Source organism: Podarcis tiliguerta (assembly GCF_965153285.1).
Source record: "Podarcis tiliguerta genome assembly, chromosome: Z".
NCBI lineage: Eukaryota > Metazoa > Chordata > Lepidosauria > Squamata > Lacertidae > Podarcis > Podarcis tiliguerta.
The window spans coordinates 37,930,317-37,946,652 of record NC_139553.1 but is presented as its reverse complement, the minus strand read 5'-3'; positions in this window follow the sequence as shown (position 1 = coordinate 37,946,652).

Genomic DNA, 16,336 nt, shown 5'->3' with positions numbered 1-16,336 from the left:
CAAAATAGTGACAGAAGGGAAGACTAGCACAACAGGCATTCTTTGCTGCAAACATCTCATGCAGGGAAGCCTGCACTGTACTAAAAGCAATGCATTCAGTTTTGTACTTTGCATGGGCTGCCTGGATACAGGCTTCCTTCCTTGTTCCTTTATCAGTGGTCAAATGAGACGTTACCAAACACAGAGCTGGTGTCCTGAACGCTTTAAAGTTTATGCTGGCTTTGGGGGTGAGGGTTCTCCATGGTATCTCCACATTTAGAATTGCTTTCCAATCAAAGTGGTGCGGAAACCATGCTCTTTTCAGCTTTATGCTGCAATGCTGTTGTGAACTCAGGTGCAAACTGTTTCCAGAGATAGTGGCCAAATGTATGTATTACAGTGGTACCTCGGATTAAGTACTTAATTCGTTCCGGAGGTCTGTTCTTAACCTGAAACTGTTCTTAACCTGAAGCACCACTTTAGCTAATGGGGCCTCCCGCTGCCGCTGCGCCGCCAGAGCACGATTTCTGTTCTCATCCTGAAGCAAAGTTCTTAATCTGAAGCACTATTTCTGGGTTAGTGGAGTCTGTAACCTGAAGGGTATGTAACCTGAAGCGTATGTAACCTGAGGTACCACTGTAGTTTCAAATGGTGCCTCATTTCTAAAAGATGGGTTGGGTAACACCACAACACAATAAAGCAGGTGTGGTGGAAACTCCTTTCAGACCAAGGCCACATTTCTTCACAGGGAACCTTCTGGGGCCACATGTCAGAAGGTGGAGCAACAGATCTTTACCTTTGTACTTTCTAGTATATCAAAATCCAGACCCCTGTCGATACATAGCTCTTCATTCATGCAAGCAATAGGCATTATATCAGTATAAGGAAACATTCCAGTCAAGCCAAAGTACTCAAGTAGGGTGCAGAGCAGGAGTGGTGTGGCCTTAGGAGAGGGCATGGATAGAAAGCGTTCTGCAGGCGGAATGAAGACATTTTGATTAGAGGACCATGTTTCGGCCTGCGTTTGCAATAAAGCTTGGATAGTTAGTTTCTTGCCTTGGGGTAGCAGGCTATACAAGGACTGGGATGATCACAATTCAGACCTTCATGCTATTGAACCCAGCTTATATCTAATGTTACTCCAACTCGGAGTAGTCCCATTGAAATTAATGGAAATGGGTAACTTGGGTCCATTAACTTCAATGTGTCTGCGCTAAGGAGAACATAGCTGGATGGAACCATCTGTGTACACACTTAACCTGCTAAGAACTGCAACGGAACTGCTGAGAAGCCCAGAGTCTGGTGAAAAGCTAAGCTCTTACTTGAATGTTAGCCTAAAATATGGCTCGCCAAGTCCAGCATCCTGTTCTCACTGTGGCCATCCAGATTCCTGTGGGAAACATTAAAGTGGGGCCTGAGCATCAGGACACTATCTCTCTCCCCCCCCCCCCCAATTTAGTGTTTCCATTAACTGGAATTTATGCTACCAGCCATGAAATTTCCAGAGGTGGCTGGCCCATTAAGGTGAATGGAGCATGGTCCCGCAAAGCTCATTCTGCCCATAGTCACTCCATCTCCCTTCCTTCCACTTACATCTGGTCCAGGGGGTGACCTGCTGCCAGCATCCTCTCAGTGTTGCCATGTTATAGAGCTCAGTGCAGAGGAGGATGGGGACCAATCCGGAAGTATATGCTTGTGTCTATTTTTGGGTCTGGCTCCATCTACAGTTGCCCATTCTGCCATCTGTTCCATAGTCCCAATTGCCACAAGCCACCAGTGGGCATTTCATGTAGGAATTTGAATAACTCACTTAAATTTAATTAATAATTTGGAAAAAATCATGTCACTCACGCAACAAAGCTGTTGAGAAAGATAAAATTGGTGGGGTGGTAACAATATACGCCACTGTGAGCACACAGATGCGGGTCAAAGAAGTGACTGGCAATGTTTATTTCAAACTACAAAAGTGATATTGAAATGAATCTTCACAACAACCTTGAAGTTTCTTTTCCTTAATTAAGTTTCTATATTTACTCATTTGTTCTCATAGCTGCTACCCCAAATATTTGCTTAGTGTGTGTGTGTGTGTCTGTGTGTGTGCATACACACACACACACACAGCATGAATATTCATGTGTGTTATTTATCCACATCAAAACACATTCAGGTGCCTTGACTGGAAGTTCTTGGGAGTTTTCTTCTCTCTTTGTCTCAAGGTTGCCCGAATGACAACTCTTTCAACTGTTTTACAAAGTTAATGACTTCAGACTTGTGAAGTTAAGAGGATTAAAAACTAAATCCCTAATGCACCCCAACTCTGGGCGGCATTTTCTCCCAGAAAGATTAATAAATTTATTAAAAATAACAATATATTAAGCATAATGGCATTCTGAAAAAAATAGGGGATGACATGGCCATCTGGCTGGGCTGGTTTTATATATCCCCTTCCCTAAACAGGATTTTGACATTTCACCTCAGGCAAAAACCCTGAACTAGTTACTAGTATAAGAGGCTCAGATTCCAATACTTTATGAACTATGTCTCCACCATGAACCTATCCAGACCCTGCATTCATTATCTGGTGCTTCCTTCAAGGGAGATGTGGAACATGGCAGCATTCCCATATGGTGGCATTTGGCTCTTTAATGGAGTCTTTAATGGAGCGGGATGCGGGTGGCGCTGTGGGTTAAAGCCTCAGTGCCTAGGGCTTGCCGATCGAAAGGTCGGCGGTTCGAATCCCCGCGGCGGGGTGCGCTCCCGCTGTTCGGTCCCAGTGTCTGCCAACCTAGCAGTTCGAAAGCACCTCTGGGTGCAAGTAGATAAATAGGGACCTCTTACTAGCGGGAAGGTAAACGGCGTTTCCGTGTGCGGCTCTGGCTCGCCAGAGCAGCGATGTCACGCTGGCCATGTGACCCGGAAGTGTCTTCGGACAGCGCTGGCCCCTTGGCCTCTTTGAGTGAGATGGGCGCACAACCCTAGAGTCTGTCAAGACTGGCCCGTACGGGCAGGGGTACCTTTACCTTTACCTTTATTGTATGATAGCCTGTTGTGGGGTTCTTTTTTAATTTTAAGGGTGAAGTAGGATCCATCCTAATATTGCAGGATGAGCAGTTTTAGTAAATAATTGCTTTTGATTATTGTTTCCCCACTTTTATTAATTATTCTGGTCTGAATCTGATCTGTTAATTCCAAAGTTCTGTTTTGCTTTAATTGACCATAATGATACATTCAAAAATGGCTAAGTCTCTATGACTATTTTCACATGAGCAGATGAAATTTGCAGGCAGTGGATCCCATCCAGTGTGGATTAAGCAAGAGGCATCCATCTCTATGACTCTGGCATCCAGAGGTGGTAGGTTTGGATCACACTTTCCTGGCCCACCCCACTGGGATCGACACAACTCCAGTTCTGCCAAATGTGTTAATGCATAAACCAGATTGCTGCCTAAGGCAAGTTACAGGCTGCAGGATTCAGTGGGTGCATGAGGGATTAAATGCACTGCAAGACATTGATCCTTTCTTTTGACGCACAGTGGTGGGAACACAGTAACTGGTGTCCCAGGCTAGTCAGGAAAAATAGCACTCCTTGTGGACTGGCTAGGTGAAGCTTGCTCATACTGGAGCAGCACATCTGTATCCTTGGTAATGGAGGCAGTGTCTCAGTGTCAGAGCCAGTGTGGTGTAGTGGTTAAGAGCGGTAGTCTCGTAATCTGGGGAACCACGTTCGTGTCTCCGCTCCTCCACATGCAGCTGCTGGGTGACCTTGGGCCAGTCACACTTCTTTGAAGTCTCTCAGCCCCACTCACCTCACAGAGTGTTTGTTGTGGGGGATGAAGGGAAAGGAGAATGTTGGCCGCTTTGAGACTCCTTAAAGGGAGTGAAAGGCGGGATATCAAATCCAAACTCTTCTTCTTCTTCTTCTTGAGTACCTCACCCTGGTGTGGAGGGCTCCTGAGTGGCAGCTCCTGGAGACAGCTTCTTAACAAAACACAGCAGACTAGATGTCTAAGGAGGGAGGATATTCAGTATCCCCCACACAGATCTGGATTGCCACCTTCTAACTTGCTTATCCCTGCCCCCTTGAATCAAATACCTCTTGATGCTCAAGATCATCAATCAGCAGCCCTCTAGGATTCGGTCTTCCAGAACCAACTCTCCAGGCTCCTTCCACTTCTCCTCCATACCTGCCCCCCCATGGGACTCATGGCAGATGAAAAAACGAAAAGTGTGGCCTCCAAAGCTTATCTCAAGAAGGCTACAGCAGACCGATAAGTGGTACTGTCTTTTTTGTGTTTTCTTCCTCTTCACCCACCCACACAAATAGTACATAATTATTTGTTCTCAGATTCTACAGAGAAGACAAAAAGAGGAAACAGTTTGCCAGGAAGTACTGGCAATGGGCCACCTTAGGAAGAATTGGGACTGCTACTTTGACAGCAGTTTGACAAACTTGCCCATAGTCTCTCATAAGCAACCATTGCATTGCCCTCTGCTGATCTGTTAGCTCAGCTCTGACAAGCATTGCTCTTTTGAACTGAATTCCTTTGATTGCTCCAGCTGGGTGTAAGAGAAGATGCTGAAATTACCAAGTACTCCAACCTGGGCCTGCTCTGCAGCTGTCAATTGGAATCAATGCAAAAGAGCAACAGTTGGCTCTCGAAGGCAGCCGCTGAAGAGGTTGGCTTTTTCTTCTATTTTGTAAAAACATCCTGTGGTTTGCGATTCACGGTGGAAATAATTACGGGAAATAGAATTGTCGTCAAAAGTGAAGGGAACCAAGAGACATACTGTTCCCATACAAAGTAGGCTTCAAGCTTGTTGTCGCCTGTGAGATTCTCTGCCCCTGAGATTGGCCATGCTGTTGTGATTCCATGGATTGTTCTCAAATTTCTGTTGGGGTGGGTGGGTCAGTAATAGAATGTTCAGAAATGAATTATAGAACTGGGCTGAAAATTATCCCTCACCCAGTGAAATTCTCAGAGAGTGGGAGAGAGAGAGAAAATTGCGGACATTTTTTCATACTGCTGGTGTGCTTCTTGGAAGCATCTAGCTGACCATTAGATGGTCCCTTGGCCTGATTCAGAAGGGTGGTTTTCATATTAATAGCTGTGGCTCCTCTTACTGCTCAAATCAGCATTTGGTGATTGGGGAGTAAAGTATGCAAGGGAAACTCCTAAAGAGTTAGCGTTTTACCATGAAAAGCAGCCACCAACTCGTTGTATCACCTTACAATGGAAAGCTTCTGTACAACTCTACACTGCTACACTGGTAACATCTGACCATTGCAACTGTTGCAAGGAAACCTTGACCATAATAAGACATAGAGTGTACTGATTTCAATAGGCTTAAGTGCATATGCCTTGTAATAGGTTGTGGCTATCACATCTCATTGAAATGTAGTTCTCTTCCATCCTAAGAATAAAGCTTTTGGGGGAAAATATATTATCAGCTTTACTAGTCTATAACACTGAAACTTTTTGGGGGAAATTCAGCATGAGGTCCTGCAATACTGGAAGGACAGATGAATGCCATAAAGGAAAGTGCTTATTTGGGTAAAGGAGAGATGGGCACCGTAAAGAGGAGATATGGCTAGCTGACATTAAGAAAACATGTCCTCTGAGCAGGTGCACTAAAGACATTTCCCAGACAGATGAAACCATAGGATCTGGCCTTTTGGTAGCTACCTAGCCTAGTAAAACCTAAAATGGATGACCGTTTGCTCCATGGTGGATGCTATTTCAACTTCAAGCACACAAAAAAGGTACAAACTTTACAACCTGAGTCAAGCTTTAGATGGCTTATAAAGAAAAAAAATAAACTGGAGAGGTCAGTGAGGAACTTTCCAGTTATCTTCCCTTCAATTTGCTTGAAGTTTCTTTCTTGCTTTCAATACATGACTTGTATTTGTCTGTCTGGGGTTAGAAACCATGTGGACTTGTAATGCTCATACCAAACACAAGGCAGTATGAGGAAGGTTTGAAGGCTGAGTGGGTGAGAGGAGTTTGGGATCAGACCCTGTTGTACCCCAAGTGATGTGTTACTTTGCTACTTCGAAATGTTTAATTACTTTTCTTGAATTTCATGAAGTTTTCATTTACATGCTCATTGGTTTCTTTGTGGGCTGCTCACAAGTGCTCATATTCAGCAATATATTGGCTTGGCTAAAGCTTGGCTAAAGCATCTCCCCACCATCAAATGGGAAAATTACCATCTATGTAGTCCATGCCTCTGATTTTGAAAGGGGGATGCCCACCAGTTCACTTAGCACACTCATGATCTGTGACACACATACAGTTGTGTCTTTCAGAAGGCTAAGAATTCCACATCTGAAGAGGGTGGACCAATAATGAAGAGTATGACTGACAATAAATATACAGCACTGCATTCAGCATCACTTGAGTTGTCCTAAAAAAGCTGACACAGGGTAGATTACGAACATGATCTTTGAATAAAGATCCTGCCAGAGACATTCAGAACAATTAAGGGTCATGCAGCACCATTTATTATTCCTGCATCTTCATTTATTTTTACCAAAATCTTAAAAAGTTTTACTGTCTCTGTAAAATGAAGCTATTTTATTCCTCATAATAATCAAGATTGATTTTATGCCTCATAACAGTTAAATGCCTTTTTAAAGCATTAGATGCAGCGTACAAAGAAATGCATGAGCAGAACATCCATCAATTCTCCCCTAAAAAAAAAAAAGGTATCAGAAGAGTGTTTGCAGCTTTATGCAGGCAATTATTTTCGACCTTTAAAAAAATATGATTAAAAACAATGATGAGGGAACACCAGCCTCCAAAGGATAACTGCATAGCATGCAACAATTAAGCAGCAGCAATGAGATAATAATAAGACTATTGAACACCGTTAAGTTCACACTAGGGAACTGCCTTGAAATTTGGGCAGCTTATGAGTCTGTCTGCCGATTTGCAGGTGCCCTGGGAAAGATATCCTCTGGTGACCTCCCTCCTCTGGTAGGTGTAAGTTCTGAACCATGCTTACCAGGCGATTCTAGCTGAGTGCCCAGGAGCTCCCGATTGCGTGGTGGAACCCTTACCACCAGGGCTTGAGTACCCCTGTTTCCACAGGACCCTTTGTTACTTCATTTTCTGCAGTATAGTGCTTCCTATCCATGTTGTTCTTTAGTCGTTTAGTCGTGTCCGACTCTTCGTGACCCCATGGACCAGAGCACGCTAGGCACTCTTGTCTTCCAATGCCTCCCGCAGTTTGGTCCAACTCATGCTGGTAGCTTCGAGAACACTGTCCAACCATCTCATCCTCTGTCGTCCCCTTCTCCTTGTGCCCTCAATCTTTCCCAACATCAGGGTCTTTTCCAGGGAGTCTTCTCTTTTCATGAGGTGGCCAAAGTATTGGAGCCTCAGCTTCACGATCTGTCCTTCCAGTGAGCACTCAGGGCTGATTTCCTTCAGAATGGATAGGTTTGATCTTCTTGCAGTCCATGGTACTCTCAAGAGTCTCCTCCAGCACCTCCTCCTATCTATACCTACTTCTTTTATGTTGCATGATAGCCCCCATCTCATTCTTGCTGTTCTTACCCTTCTGTCTTCTGGTTCACAGCTGGGCTTACCAGACCTGCTTCCCTTTTCTATTTGTTCATTCTCCCCACAAAATGTACATAGCAAGCTGCCCATTTGTTCAGTTCACTAACTGCATTAACCTGCATTCAAAATATATATAAGAAAGTGCAAAATCTGGTGATTACCATAGCTCAGTGGAAGAGCAACTGCTTTGTATGCAGGCCACAGGTTCAATCCTTAGCATACTGAGCTAGGTGGACAAGACTTGGTATATGGTAGCTTTATATGTTCTGATCATACATAGTCTGCAAGGAGCCAACCAGAACATTTTGCGTAGAAATTTGCAAATATCAAATTCCTCAGACATTCCTCATGCATCATAGAATTCTAGATGTGAAAGGGATCCTGAGGGTCATCTAGTCCAATCCTGAGCATTGCAGGAATCTCAGCTGGATCATACATGATGGATAGTCAACCACAGAATCATAGAACTGACCACAGAAACATTTCAAGTCTCCATTTACTTAATTAAAAAGCTAAAAGGAAAGCACATTCTCCATTATTCTGGGCCAATCTGAAAATTTCACTAGCAATTAGTATGATCCATCAGGGAGTGTACTTACACTGGACCAAAGGAAGCTGCATGACACCAAGTCAGGACATTTGACTCTCTAGCTCAGTACTGTCTATATTAAACGTCAGTCCTTACACAGGGTTTAAATGGAGGGCATTCCCAGGCCTACCTGGAAATGATTGAATCTGAGATCTTCTGCATGCAGATGTCCTGCCACAGAGTAACATCGTTTCCCCATAAAGCATCCCTTTATTTCCTCATTGCTCACATTGGTAGCCCAGAGCCCAGGAAGTGGCTTATTTGAGAGCTACTTGCTGTTGGTCTGGTGTGCAGTTTTGCACAGCTGAGTTTACAAAATGTTCAGGCACAAGGCATGAAAAGGATCAAAACTGATAAATTAGATCAGAGAATTGCTTAACTTTATTACAAAGTGGAGCACTAAAGAACTCTACTGAAGGTGAGGGGGGAACCCACCAAGAAAAGTCATGGAAATCTGACTGCCTGAGGGGCAGGTAATGTTCTTTTTTATTCTTATGGTGTTCATTTTATTACATTCCCCACCCCTGGAAACTGATATAAATAACACCGACAAGTGCTCTGCTGAACAGAATGCTAGTTAACCTATAATTCATTCACAGAGTTGGTTTGATTTCCCTTTTAGCTGCCTTACTTTCTTGGCCTATGATGACCTTTCTTCTCAGCAGACTCCTTGCCATCAACTCATTTTCAACTCAAAGTACTTTTTATTAGGAAAACAGAGAGCAAATAAAGTCCCCTGAAGTTTACAGGGAGGGAGCCAGTATGCTGTGGCAGCCAGAATATCAAAACTAGGTCCTGGGAAACTCAGGTTCAAATCTGATGAAGTGGGTTACTCTAGTCACTGTCTCTCAGCCTAAACTACCTCACAGCAGTATTAAATTCAGACAGAGAGAGAATATGTGCTTCAAAGAAAAGTGGAAAATAGGAAGAAGAAGAAGAAGAAGAAGAAGAAGAAGAAGAAGAAGAAGGAGGAGGAGGAGGAGGAGGAGGAGGAGGGAAAGGATAACTGAGCTCAAATCCCCACCCCACAAATATCCACCACCTTCTTTGCAGGATACAAACATGCCCCTCTTGTGTTTTGTTTTGTTTTTTGTTTTTGTTTTTGCGGGTTCGGGAGTAGAAGAGAAGTTGTGGATGAGGACTAGTGTTTACCCCCCTTAAAGGTAAAGGGACCCCTAACCATTAGGTCCAGTCATGGATGACTCTGGGGTTGTGGTGCTCATCTCACTTTACTGGCTGAGGGAGCCAGCATACAACTTCCGGGTCCTGTGGCCAGCATGACTAAGCCGCTTCTGGCGAACCAGAGCAGCGCACGGAAATGTCATTTACCTTCCCGCCAGAGCAATATCTATTTATCTACAGTGGTACCTCTGGATGCGAACCGGATCCGTTCCGGAGCCCTGTTCGTATCCTGAATAGAACTTAAGACACGTCTGTGTGTGTGCAGGTCATGTTTTGCCGCTTCCGCGCATGCGCATGACATCATTTTGAGCGTCTGCGCATGCACGAGCGGCAAAACCCGGAAGTAACGCGCTCTGTTACTTCTGGGTCGCCGTGGAGCATAACTTGAAAACGCTCAACCTGAAGCACATTTAACCCAAGGTATGACTGTACTAGCACTTTGATGTGCTTTCGAACTGCTAGGTTGGCAGTTCCCCTTACAATGGCTATAAATGGACTCTCTGCTTAGGCAAAGTGCCTTTGGGAAATGATTTGTCAGGGTTTCTGCCTGTAAGAAGCCAGAGTGAGAGCAGGAAACATTGTCCTCACCCTTATTTGGCTTCCTGGTGATGCAGCACCCTTCTCCAGGCATCAGTCACATAGAGAGAGCCAACATTGGGGTGGGGGGAATAACCTACCAAGGGATATGCAGCTGGGGCTGATAGGATCTGTACTCTCAAACATCTAGATGCCACAGGGCAGAGGAAAGCTATCTTAATGCTCAAGCTGGATTTCACTTGTTCCATTCTAGTTTCCCTACAGAATGATTGCAGCACCCAGAGGCAGCGGCAATTACGTCCCACTCAGCCCAACTCTTTGTTGCATGTTTCCGCCCTTTCCACCAATTTTATGTTTCCACCCTTAATTTTTCAGTTGCACTTTGTGGCTCAGTGGAGATAAATTTCTTATTAGCATACTTTATAATGTGCTATGCTTGCAATTAGCAGAGGGCTGACACCTTGTTTCCCACATAGATATAACACACACTTTAATTCACCCTTTAAGAACATCTCTATAATAATAATAATGATAACAATAAAGACTTCCATATGGCTACTGAACAAACATGGGTTAGAAACTCCAGCCCTTCTGAAGCAGGGGCCAGAGCAGTCACATAAAAAGCAGAGAGATAATAAGCATATTATATGAGCTGTAACTTCACACATTACTGTGTAGATATAAAGTTTGAGAGTACTATTTGGCCTATGGAGTTTACTCCATAAATAAAGAGCATGGATCATCACTTTTAAAAATACTTGCTGTCACACATTTGGTTAGTTCGAACAGGGACAATTTGGGGCAAAAGCCTTGTGCTATTACAGATTGTAGGGTGTGAACTGGTTAGTCGGTGTCTGCATTTACAAGGCATGGAAGAGAAATCCATTTGTTTTAACATGAACCCACCTAATTTGCACATTCTTGATTTATATGTTGGTTGGATTACATACTTCTCTGAATTTGGGGGTGCAGTTTCAGTTTTAAAAACTGCCCACCCAAAAAAATGTGTTTCATGAAATGGCATTTTACATGTGCAAGTAAAAACAAAACAAAATGCAAAACATATTGGGGGGAGTAGAAGCATTAAAAAGCAAACAAAAATGTAATTCTGTTGTGCTTATAACCAAACAATCACACATATCTAGACAAAATAAGATATCTTTGTGTGCCTTTGTTGCTCTTCCTGTAGCTGTTGATGCAGTGACAAGGACCTTGGTGCTGCCAACCTGGGCAGAACTAAGAGTCTGGTCACCTCTCAATCACTCTGGCTTGCCCCATGATTGAGGGGGCCGGTGCCATGTGATGTGCTTGTGCTGTGCATGCACACTGCACAATGTGCTGACATCATTTGTATACTCCACACGATGTGCTGATGTGTTGCACACATGCCGCGCAACACGCATGAGTGACATGAGCATGTTGCATGGCATGTGTACACACAGTTGTCACAGAATATTGAGGCAGCCTGCCAAAGGAGGCAAAATGTTTTGAGCCAGCTCTCAACTGAGTGTATGTGACACTGAAATGAAATGGGAGCAAGTCAACTTGCCCTCAGCAACTGAGTCAGTTTTCATAAAAGCCATTTTCACTGGAACACGGCACATGACACAGGATATGGTAGGAAAGTTCCTCTCTCCCACAGTTGCTCATAGAAACCCATGCACCCATGTTTGTATCGTCTTTGGAGTGTCAGAATGGGAGCAGGGAGGCCCAGGTTCAAATCCCACTCAGCCAAGGAAATCTAATTACCATCAGCATCAATATAGTTCTAGAGGGACCAAGTATTCAGTATGGCAGCTTCCTAGGTTCCTATAAAACCAGCTGGTCTTGCTGGCCAATCTTTTGCATGCTGCCTTTCTCATGAGTTTGTTATGAGGATAAAATGGGCACGAGGAACATCGCATGTGCTTCACAGAGCTCACTGAGAGAAAAGGTAGTGGATGTAGTTTTGTCAAATGTCTTCATAAAATGTGGTCCCCAGTACTGGACCCTGCAGTGATGAAGTGCCAATGTTTCTATTATGCTTAATGTATGTAGGGTTTGGTGTCAGCGTTTCAACAATAGTCTAATTGAGCGAGAATTACTAATGCACTTGATACGTTTGTGAAGAAGTTTTACAAGAGCTGGTCTAATAAAAATATGTTTGCTCGTTTCTATGTTAGCATGGGTTAATGTTCACTGACTGGTGTGCAGTTTAAGGGAGGGGGAACGAAGCATGACTTACCCACACAAGTGATTGCGGTTTGTATGGAAAATAAAGCTCTCGTGGTCCTCCAAATCAAGGTTATTGTTGCTGCCAAGGAAACAAATATCTTTACTGCTGGAATGCTTTGCCTAAGCTGTCGGCATGTTGTGTTATTTATGAAAGAGCCTGTTTCTCTTGCACATGGTTTATATGGCTCTCAGAGCACTGCTCATCCCCTCTACATTTCGTACTGAGGCTCCTTTTATAACTCTAGCACTGGCTTGCTGGATAGTTACGAACAAGAAGAAAGGACCAGCCAGGTTTGGAAAGTCAGGTTCTCGAAATCTTATAGAAGGGATTATACTTCCTTCCTTTGTGGTAGTCCGTGAGATGGAAGAATAAGGAGGAGTTTTCAAAGGACAAATACTTTTGGTTCCCATACCTGAAATGGAAGAGCACTGCAGGTTGAAAAGATTGTCCCCAGGGATAAACCAATCCGTCTCATTCCACTTCAGGCCAGCTTCTTATGTGTTAATTCACAAGTCCTTTCCATCCAGTTCCCACATCAATTGGTTAAAAAACAAAAACCTGCACAAGAATCTGCATTGTATTTATACATTTCCTACCACACACAAGGGATGCGGGTGGCACTGTGGGTTAAGCCACAGAGCCTAGGACTTGCCAATCAGAAGGTCGGTGGTTCGAATCCCTGCGACAGAGTGAGCTCCCGTTGCTCGGTCCCTGCTCCTGCCAACCTAGCAGTTCGAAAGCATGTCAAAGTGCAAGTAGATAAATAGGTACTGCTCCCGCAGGGAGGTAAACTGCGTTTCTGTGTGCTGCTCTGGTTCGCCAGAAGCGGCTTAGTCATGCTGGCCACATGACCCGGAAGCTGTATGCTGGCTCCCTTGGCCAGTAAAGCGAGATGAGCGCTGCAAACCCACAGTCGGTCACAACTGGACCTAATGGTCAGGGGTCCCTTTACCTTTACTACACACAAAATCCACACTTTTGTAACACATTTTATCCAAAAACACACATTTCTATTTATTCATTTTGTTTACAGATCAATTCTCATGCAACATCCTAAAGCAAATAACAACAAATAAAAACAATTCAAATCCAATACACATACAGACTGGCACAAGAAATCTCCTATTGAAAAGCTTGTTTAAAAAGGGAGGTCTCCAAAATGACAATAAGAGAGGATGCTTGTCTGACACATAAACCCAAATGCATATTTTATATATGCATACCTAAAATCCAGACATGTGAAAATCAGGGAATATCTGCATTCTAATATGCCTATTAATCAAGGAAGAGTGAATCAGGCTGGTTCACTTAACAATCTGTAGCAAGCAAAATCCTTGAACATCTCTATTCCAGAGCTGCTGAGTGTACAATGGGAAAGAAGGATCATCCTTGATATGGCATTGAATGCCTTTTGCCTGCCTGTATGGTGAGATGCGTGTGAATTTGTGTAGATATTAGCCTACTATACAAACATAAGATTTACATTGGTTCTCTACATAATTTATGCATGGCCCCTACCCGGGTGGGCAGGTGAACTTAGTATTGCAAAATCCACTCCTCTTCCCTTTCCTTTAAAAATGTGGCTGTTCTGAGTGTGGTGTAGTGGTTAAGAGCGGTAGTCTCGTAATCTGGGGAACCGGGTTTGCATCTCCGCTCCTCCACATGCAGCTGCTGGGTGACCTTGGGCTAGTCACAATTCTCTTAGCCTCACTCACCTCACAGAGTGTTTGTTGTGGGGGAGGAAGGGAAAGGAGAATGTTAGCCGCTTTGAGACTCCTTAAGGGGAGTGAAAGGTGGGATATCAAATCCAAACTCCTCCTCTTCTTCTTCTTCTTCTTCTTCTTCTTCTTCTTCTTCTTCTTCTTCTGCCATGTTTCCAGCCTGGTTTGGCCAAAGTTCTAGGATGATGGGAGTTATAGTCCAGCAATATCTAGAGGGCTACAGATTCCCCAGCCATGCTCTCTCCTACGATTGAAGTCATTATCCACCTGGGATCCTGATAAAACCAAAAAGGCATTATCTGTGCAAAAGAGATGCCAGCAAACTCATAAGATACAGGAAGGAAGGAATGGTGGCGGTAAGGGGAGCACCTCAAAACAGATCAATGAGTAGACAGCATGCTCTGTAGGCAAGGAATGCTGATTGACTGTTGAGAGGCAGAGAGAGAGAGAGAGAGAGAGAGAGAGAGAGAGAGAGAGAGAAATGGAAAACTAAGGGCAGCCAGGAATTGGGTGTCCTGAAAGAAGACTTGCTGGTTGTAACCAAGATAAGGAGCACTTCACATTGCCAGATTTGTTGCATAGGTCCCACTTGTGAAAATAGAAAAGAACAAGAACGCAGTTCTGGAAAGAGAAAAATAGAAATGGGAAGAAGCAGGTTAGCAAAGATTTCTTCTCTAGGCTCCAGGAGAGAGAAAAGAGAAAGAGAAAGCCAGGACAACTTTATCGACATTTCTAGGAGGCGGCATCACAGCTTGAACACTGCTGCTAACCTTGTTTTCCAGTTCCCGCACCCTGTAGATTTTATCAACTAATATTTATTTGGCATTTTTGCAGCTAGCACAGAAAGAGAGAGAGAATAGTTGCTACGTGAGAATTCAGAGACCAATATAGTTTTACACAGATCAGTGTATCATCTCCTCATGGTGGTTTACCTGTGTTTGAAACAGAAAAATATGTGTTTGCTATTTTCCAGAGCTTCATGTTTTTAGAGAACTTGGGTAAGGGAAAGAATCCCAGAATCACACAGGTACTAGCCTTTGGTGGCCAGAAGATCCAAACTCAAGAATCCTGTAAGATGGGGCTGGGGGAATCCCAGGCCTACACCCTTTTAAGGCCACACATGCCAATAGCCCTTTTCTGCACCTTCCTCAAATCTATTTGCCTCCCATTTGGGGATAAGTGCTCTAGCTTACTGGAGGAGCATCTGCATTTCATGTAGAAGGTCTCTAGTTCAATAGGTGGCATCCTCAGGCTGGGATGGACCTTTGTTTGAAGCCCTACAGAGCCCATGCTGGTATGTGTAGATAGTACTGGCCAGCTAGAATGCATCCTTGACTGCTACGATGTCTCTAGATTGCCTGGATGCAAGGTGGACAGATGTGAATAGGTCACTTTCTATGGAAACATTTCAAAGAGGGGAATAGAGGAAGGGGATCAAATGGCCCATTCTCATTGTTCCCTCTGATAGGAATCTTGGGTGAAGTGCACTGCCAATGATAGTAAAAACAGGCCCACTGAGAAGCAAGAGGCTGGTATCTCCATGCTAAGAGGAACCTGATAGTTTATCAAGTATAAGCAGATATTCACTGAGAGAAGTAAAGGAGGTCCACAGGGCTGCAACATCTTCTCCATGAGGGTGAAGCAGATGCTGACCTCGCTCTCCTTCTCTCCTGCCCCCCCCCCCCGAAAAACAGCCCAGTGAGAACTGAGCATACTTGGTGGTTACAGAATTTCACATTCCAGTCCTGTACTGGAGGGAAGGAGGTGAGGTGGAAGTTGTAGGACCACAGAGAACTCTGAGCAAGTAACTTCTTCCAACAAAGGTTGGGAAGATGGAGGCCTTTGAAGCCTCCATCAGCAGGCTACTTCCACCTCATACTGCAGGACGTCAGAGTGTTAAAGGGTCAACCATCCAGCTTAAATACATTTTATTGGCTCCCTCCTGGTGCTCTCTCTGCGTTGTTGGGCTTGTGGTGTGGTGTGGTGGGAGTCATCTGGTTACTCAGGCCCAGCGGAAGGTGCCTATGAGATTCTGGGTTCTGACAGTCAAAGAGGTTCCTCTAGGGCAGGGAAGATCCTGTCCCTAGTCTCAGTCACAGTGACTCACTGATCTCCAGTAGCCAGCTCAGAGCCCTGAACTTGTCACAGCTCCCTAACTAGTACCTCTGACCATGTTGCCAGAAAGAGGGCATGGATGGAGCAGTGAACAACACTCCGCTTTGCAACATTTTGTCGTAGTAAGTAAATTTTAGGTCCCGCTTGTCAATCAATAAAGTAGAAAGTGGAAGTTCCATTGCTTCAAATGTAACTCTTTCCATATACAATACCTCTACTGCCATGCCACTATCACAGTATCCCTGTTGGTACTCAATTGCCACTCAATTGCTACTCTTTCTATAGAATTGTAGAGTTGGAAGGGACCCTGTGGGTCATCTAGTCTAACCCCCTGCAATGCAGGAATCTCAAGCATCCATGAAAGATGGGCATCCAACATCTGCTTAAAAACCTCCAGTCCACCACTTTCTGAGGGAGTCTGTTTCACTGTTGA